We start from the raw sequence: 8,421 nt of genomic DNA on the forward strand, positions 1-8,421 counted from the left end.
AAAAAGGAGAATTTGTTCTAAGGATACAGGATATCTTAAAGCACCGGAAAATAATTTTTCACTGGCCAAATTTGAGTCAGGCGCCCTCCTCTAACCCAATCTTGAGAGGTGAGGTCATATTGTACCTTTGCTGTAGATGAAAACGTCACTATTAATGCTCCAGAAATGCTTTTCAAATCACTATATGGCAGGGATGATTCAAATGAACAATTTCTAAATAGCAAAGCCAATAATAGATATCCCATTTGTCCCTTTTCCCTTTCCAAAAACAGTCAACAATTATTTTATGTCACATCTTTATAAAAACGCCATTCCTTAATGCAAGATCTCAACTATATATCTTTATTATTTATTTATTTTATTTATTTATTTTGGCTGCGTCGGGTCTTAGTTGCAGCACGCAGGATCTTCGCTGAGGCATGAGAGATCTTTTGATGCAGCGTGTGGGCTTCTCTCTAGTTGTGGCACGTGGGGTTTCTCTTCTCTAGTTGTGGCGCGAGCTCCAGGGCACATGGGCTCTGTAGTTTGCAGCAAGCGGGCTCTCTAGTTAAGGCACGTGAGCTCAGTAGTTGTGGCACATGGGCTTAGTTGCCCCGCAGCATGTGGGATCTTAGTTCCCTGACCAGGGATCAAACTCGCATCCCTTGCATTTTAAGGCAGATTCTTTGCCACTGGACCACCAGGGAAGTCCCTGTTATCTTTAATACATATAGTTAATGTATATTAATTAATAATGTATATATGTTTACTAATTAAAGTATATTTACACACAGTATATGTAATTATATATAATAAAAATACATATAAATTGTATTGCTATCTAATTATAATAGATAATTATATACAATATAATGTATTTAATACATTATTAAATAATAGTATAAATATATCCCAAGACCATTAATTTAGAGCCTTCCTTTTCCAGAGAAGTATAAAGCAGAGTTTCTCAACCTTGGCACTATTGATATTTTGGTCCAGATAATGCTTTATGAGGGGAGGAGACTGTCGTGCACATTGTAGGATGTTTAGCAGTATCTCTGGTCTCCACCCACTAGGTGATAGTAGCATTCCCCTCCTCCCCATTATGAAAAGCAAAAGTCTCCAGACATGTCAAATGCCCCTGGAGACAATATTGACAAAATTAAGAACCACTGGTATAAAGCAGGGCCTTAGTGAACTTTTAGTCCAGTTGAAGACACAAAATATATAAGAAACAACTAGAGAAAAAAAGGTAAAACAGTATACAAAATTATATTGTAAACAGTCATAAAATTTTCATTTTTGCCTTTAATATTCTTGGAGGATATTAAAAAATATTACCATTTTATTCTGTTGGGAAATGGTGGTAATGCACAAGAGCCTCATGCTATTTAACGCCTAGTTGGAATGTTTTTCAGAGTTTTACCAGAAGGATGCTACAGAGAAAAGTACCTTAATTTCTTCCCTAAATTCCTTAGAAGACAACTGCATCTGACTTAAGTTATGAATCAATAACATTTCCTACTGTTTTATTGGCATAATTTCAGAACTTTGTTTTATCTGTCTTTCCAATTGATCTTTGGTTGGAAGGAACTGCCAAACCTCAACTTTATCTTTTCCGACAGACTTTCAGTCTAATAGTAGTTAATATCTATATTCATCTATTCAACAAATATTTATTGAACACCTAGGTACCAGGCCCTGTGCTAGGCACTGGAAATCTGTGGTCAGCTAACAACAACAGCAGTAATGGTCCTTGCCTCATGGAGTTTGCCAACTAGTGAGAGAAACAGACATTGATCAAATGTATCATTGATCACACTTACAAACCTATTAATTCCTTTACAGGAGAATATATAGTGCTGTGGGGTTCTATAATGTGCATAATTTATATCTTTAGGGAGTTCTGGGAAGTTTCCTTGAGAAAGTGATTATTGAGTTGAAATTTAAAAAGCACTAAGGGGGTATTCCCTGATGATCCAGTGGTTAAGACTTTACACTTCCACTGCAGGGAGCACGGGTTCAGTCCCCTGTTGGGGAACTAAGATCTCGCATGTGGCATGGCCAAAAAACAAAAATCACTAAGGGTGAAGGGGTCAGGAGACTGTGAGGGGACAGTGTTTTGAAGGCAGGAAGAAAAGTGTGTGCAAGACCCCATAGCAAGAGTAGAAAATGGGATATCATTTAGGATTTCAGTCAGTTCAGGGTTGAGGTAACAGTCATTTGGAGGAGGGTGCTGGTGGGTGAGAAAGAGAATCCACTGAGAAAACAGCCAAAATTGGAATCGTGAAATAAATAATTGTCCAGGGATCCTTTTGTAATGCAAATACTCATTCCTTTTCCTTCTTTATATTCAAATTATATTAGCCTTTTGCAAAGCAAGACACAAAGTACAGAAATCTAAGCTAAGTGGATGTTAAATTTCAGAAGAGGTAATATATTATTTAACAGCAATTCACCATGATATAATCTGATAATGGTACTGGAAAATTTTCTCCATACTAATGTTACTGAACTCAGGTTCACCTGATCATCGCTCAGGAATCCAATACCGAGAGGCAAGTGTTGGGTGAAAAGGAAAGATGGCTTTATTGAGGAAGCCAGCAATCCTGGGGAGAAGGTGGAGTCATGTCCCAAAGAACCAAATCCCTACTCCCCAGGTTTTGCTTGGCAGTTACACAGGGAAAAGAGGAAAGGGCTACATTCTGGGGAGGGGGCAATCTTCTATTTTCAGAGATGATTGTCTTGATCACACAAAAGTAGCCATCATGTCTCACTTGTGGTTGGAACATTATCTGAGCCATAAATCTTTGGTCAGCTAGGCCTTCTGGTTCCAACTGGCCTGGGGTCTATGTGCTTGTGGGCAGTATACAGTTAACTTCTTCTGCCTTGTGGGGGTTCCAGTATCTGCAAAACAGCTCAAAGGATATGGCTCAGGATATTATCTATAGTCCTTGAGGAGGTACTAAATGTCCTTGACTTTGTTTAATAGCAAAACTATTATTTTGTCTTTCTTGCCTGTTTTCCTCTGCATTTTCTCATTTCTCAGATTAAATTTATTCTTTGGAACTGGGGGAAGGCCTAGGAGGCTAAAGTTTTTCTACAAACATGAGGCAGGTGGAGGATGGAGGTTGTGGGGGGGTCATCTGTCCCGGGAAGGTTCCACAGGGTCCTGCTCAGTTACACTAAATCATTTAAAAATTTACTTATATAACAGAGGATAAAGAAAGCCTTAGAACTATATTTTGCTGTATGATCCATTCCCTGTTTATTAAAATAGTGTGGTAAATACATACTGTGTGATATGAAAGCACGTTGAGGAGAAAGAGTGGCACCGCAGGAAGAGCATCAGGCTCTAGAGCTGTACACCTTGACCTAGCTCACAGGGTTAAACTTTCAGCTCACTCTTTTCAGAGACGAGAACTAGCAAAGTACCGTTTCTCAGGCTGATCAAACCAGATTACTGCAGAAATAATGAGTTAATCTCCTAATTACAGCCCCTTTCGACTTTTCCAAAAGTTCTGCGTCACTTTGTTAATCATAAGTAATGACCCTTGTGCCATTTTGTCTAGCAGAGTCAAACTATGAGAGATCTTAACATGGTGGGGAATTCACATTAGATTTGCAGACTGTAATATTGGAAGCCTTATACTACATACAGTCTATAATTATACTCTAATATAATTTATGGTATTTGGCACTTGTCAAAATGCAGTTTTCTTTCCTTATTTTTGTGCAGGTGACTAAAAGGCATATAGTCTTCCATGCTTATTTAATTTAATGAAGTATATTAACTCATAGAACATGGGGGATGGGTAAATAATCATATTAACAATATTAATTTTAAAATTCAAAAAAATGTTTCATGGGTTTTACTGATGGAGTTTCACCCTTTAGAGCTGAGTCACAAAGAATAGGAATCAAACCCCAGATTTGTCGTTTACTCTATTACTTTGGGCAACTGCCTAAATGTTCTCAGAACTTCAGTTACCTTATCTATAAAATGGGGATAACAATTTTTTTCAGTTATTTTAGGGCTATTGTAAGGATTAGATTAGAGCGTGTAAAGCACAAACCACAGAGTATGGCACAGTGAGCACTACAGAGTGGGTTTTAATTAAATGACAGTAGTATTTGCCCATTTATTTTCGTGTAAACGTGAGAAATGTAGTTGCAGTCAGGTGAAAACTGACCTGTGAGATAGAGAGATGGATTTATTGTAGAAAAGAAGAAAATAATTCATAAATTGCCCAGCAGTAACACCTTGGATATTTTGCATCCTATTACTTATAGTTTGTTTCTTATGGCTTTTTAAACTTACTTTAAAAACCGCAGCCAATGCCTGATTATTTCGGGCTTGATTATCTAGTTATGGACTACTCAGCCCTTAATTTCTTGCTGTACAACATTGAAAACAGAGAGAAAGGAAATGACTTCTGCAGAGACTGAATCATCCTTGTGCCTCGTATAGTATCTGGCACTTAGTATGTACTAAATAAAAAATAAATCAGTTTAATCACTTTTTAGTAACTCCAGTTTTAGAAGTCTTGGGTAAGACCAAAGGTAAAAATAAGACTCTTTGAACCATGCTATTTTGTTTTTCACTGTCACTATCTCTAGCCTTCTCACAACTGAGTTTTGACTATGCCAGAGACATTAAATGAAATGCTTAGAATGGTGTTGAATAGAACACATATTGATTCTTTTTCAGGATGATGTCAAGTATGACCTTAATTATTAGAAGAATAAAACTAAGTCCAAAATACTTCAGTGTATATTATATGACCTGTGGGAGAAACAAAAGAGAGAGAGAATTTTAGCCATCAAGGAGTTTACAAATCTGTAAAGTCAGATTTAACTTGCATATTAACAACTTAAGAGAAACTTTATTTATTTATTTATTTATTTTTACATCTTTATTGGAGTATAATTGCTTTACAATGGGGTGTTAGTTTCTGCTTTATAACAAAGTGAATCGGTTATACATATACATATGTTCCCATATCTTTTTCCTCTTGCATCTTAAGAGAAACTTTAAAAGGGGTAGGGGGACATATGACGATGAAAACACGATGACCCAAAACCAGTGGGATGCAGCAAAAGCAGTTCTAAGAGGGAAGTATATAGCAACACAATACTACCTCAAGAAACGAGAAACATCTCAAATAAAAAAACTAACCTTACACCTAAAGCAATTAGAGAAAGAAGAACAAAAAAAACCCCCCCAAAGTTAGCAGAAGGAAAGAAATCATAAATATCAGGTAAGAAATAAATGGAAAAGAAATGAAGGAAACAGTAGCAAAGATCAATAAAACTAAAAGCTGGTTCTTTGAGAAGATAAACAAAATTGATAAACTATTAGCCAGACTCATCCAGAAAAACAGGGAGAAGACTCAAATCAACAGAATTAGAAATGAAAAAGAAGAAGTAACAACTGATACTGCAGAGATACAAAGAATCATGAGCGATTACTACAAGCAACTATATGCCAATAAAATGGACAACGTGGAAGAAATGGACACATTCTTAGAAAAGCACAACCTTCTGAGACTGAACCAGGAAGAAATAGAAAATATAAACAGACCAATCACAAGCACTGAAATTGAGACTGTGATTAAAAATCTTCCAACAAACAAAAGCCCAGGACCAGATGGCTTCACAGGCGAATTCTATCAAACATTTAGAGAAGAGCTAACACCTATCCTTCTCAAACTCTTCCAAAATATAGCAGAGGGAGGAACACTCCCAAACTCATTCTACGAGGCCACCATCACCCTGATACCAAAACCAGACAAAGATGTCACAAAGAAAGAAAACTACAGACCAATATCACTGATAAACATAGATGCAAAAATCCTCCACAAAATACTAGCAAACAGAATCCAACAACACATTAAAAGGATCATACACCATGATCAAGTGGGGTTTATCCCAGGAATGCAAGGATTCTTCAATATATGCAATTCAATCAATGTGGTAAACCATATTAACAAACTGAAGGAGAAAAACCATATGATCATCTCAATAGATGCAGAAAAAACTTTCGACAAAATTCAACACCCATTTATAATAAAAACTCTCCAGAAAGTAGGCATAGAGGGAACTTACCTCAACATAATACAGGCCATATATGAGAAACCCACAGCCAAAATCGTCCTTAATGGTGAAAAACTGAAACCATTTCCACTAAGATCAAAAACAAGACAAGGTTGTCCACTCTCACCACTATTATTCAACATAGTTTTGGAAGTTTTAGCCACAGCAATCAGAGAAGAAAAAGAAATAAAAGGAATCCAAATCAGAAAAGAAGAAGTAAAGCTGTCACTGTTTGCAGATGACATGATACTATACATAGAGAATCCTAAAGATGCTACCAGAAAACTGATAGTGCTAATCAATGAATCTGGTAAAGTAGCAGGATACAAAATTAATGCACAGAAATCTCTTGCATTCCTATACACTAATGATGAAAAATCTGAAAGTGAAATCAAGAAAACACTCCCATTTACCATTGCAACAAAAAGAATAAAATATCTAGGAATAAACCTACCTAAGGAGACAAAAGACCTGTATGCAGAAAATTATAAGACACTGATGAAAGAAATTAAAGATGAAGAGATATACAAACAGATGGAGAGATATACCATGTTCTTGGATTGGAAGAATCAACATTGTGAAAATGATTATACTATCCAAAGCAATCTACAGATGCAGTGCAATCCCTATCAAGCTACCAACAGCAGTTTTCACTGAACTAGAGCAAAAAATTTCACAATTTGTATGGAAACACAAAAAACCCTGAATAGCCAAAGCAATCTTGAGAAAGAAAAATGGAGCTGGAGCAATCAGGCTCCCAGACTTCAGACTATACTACAAAGCTACAGTAATAAAGACAGTATGGTACTGGCACGAGAACAGAAATATAGATCAATGGAACAGGATAGAAAGCCCAGAGATAAACCCACACATATATGGTCACCTTATTTTTGATAAAGGAGGCAAGAATACACAATGGAGAAAGGACAGCCTCTTCAATAAATGGTGCTGGGAAAACTGGACAGCTACATGTAAAAGAATGAAATTAGAGCACTCCCTAACACCATACACAAAAATAGAATGAAATTAGAGCACTCCCTAACACTATACAAAAAAATAAACTCAAAATGGATTAAAGACCTAAATGTAAGGCCAGACACTATAAAACTCTTAGAGGAAAACATAGATCACTCTATGACATAAATCACAGCAAGATCCTTTTTGACCCACCTCCTAGAGAAATGGAAATAAAAACAAAAATAAACAAATGAGACCTAATGAAACTAAAAAGCTTTTGCACAGCAAAGGAAACCATAAATAAGACAAAAAGACAACCCTCAGAATGGGAGAAAATATTTGCAAACGAAGCATCTGACAAAGGTTTAATTTCCAAAATTTACAAGTAGCTCATGCAGCTCAATATCAAAAAACCAACAACGTAATCCAAATATGGGCAGAAGATCTAAATAGACATTTCTCCAAAGAAGATATACAGATTGCCAACAAACACATGAAAGGAAGCTTGACATCACTGATCATTAGAGAAATGCAAATCAAAACTACAATGAGGTATCACCTCACACCGGTCAGAATGGCCAGCATCAAAAAATCTACAAACAATAAATGCTGGAGAGGGTGTGGAGAAAAGGGAACCCTCTTGCATTGTTGGTGGGAATGTAAATTGATACAGCCACTATGGAGAACAGTATGGATGTTCCTTAAAAAACGAAAAATAGAACTACCATATGACCCAGCAATCCCACTACTGGGCATATACCCAGAGAAAACCATAATTCAAAAAGAGTCACAGGGCTTCCCTGGTGGCGCAGTGGTTGAGAATCTGCCTGCTAATGCAGGGGACACGGGTTCGAGCCCTGGTCTGGGAAGATCCCACATGCCGCAGAGCAACCAGGCCTGTGAGCCACAACAACTGAGCCTGCGTGTCTGGAGCCTGTGCTCCACAACAAGAGAGGCTGCGATAGTGAGAGGCCCGCGCACCACAATTAAGAGTGGCCCCCGTTTGCCACAACTAGAGAAAGCCCTTGCACAGAGATGAAGATGAATAAATATGCTGGGTTTTGCACAGACTCTCTGGATAAGTATTCCAGACACTGATAACAATGATTGTTTCTGGGAAAGGGCCATCAAAGACTGGGGCATCATGGGTTGGAGGAAGACTTACTTTTCACTGTATAGCCTCTAGTACCATTTCACTTTTTCTGTGTTAACCATGTTCATGTAATACTTCTTTAAAAAGATTAAAATGTTCTGGTGGTGAGGGGAAAGTAAAATGCTACATTATCCTTTCTCAGCTCAAATTCAAATCTCTAAGATGATATATATATATATATATATATATATATATATATATATATTTTTTTTTTTTTTTTTTTTTTTTTTTTTTTT

The sequence above is a fragment of the Lipotes vexillifer genome, unplaced genomic scaffold (genome assembly GCF_000442215.2).
Source record: "Lipotes vexillifer unplaced genomic scaffold, Lipotes_vexillifer_v1.1 scaffold232, whole genome shotgun sequence".
Classification (NCBI taxonomy): domain Eukaryota; kingdom Metazoa; phylum Chordata; class Mammalia; order Artiodactyla; family Lipotidae; genus Lipotes; species Lipotes vexillifer.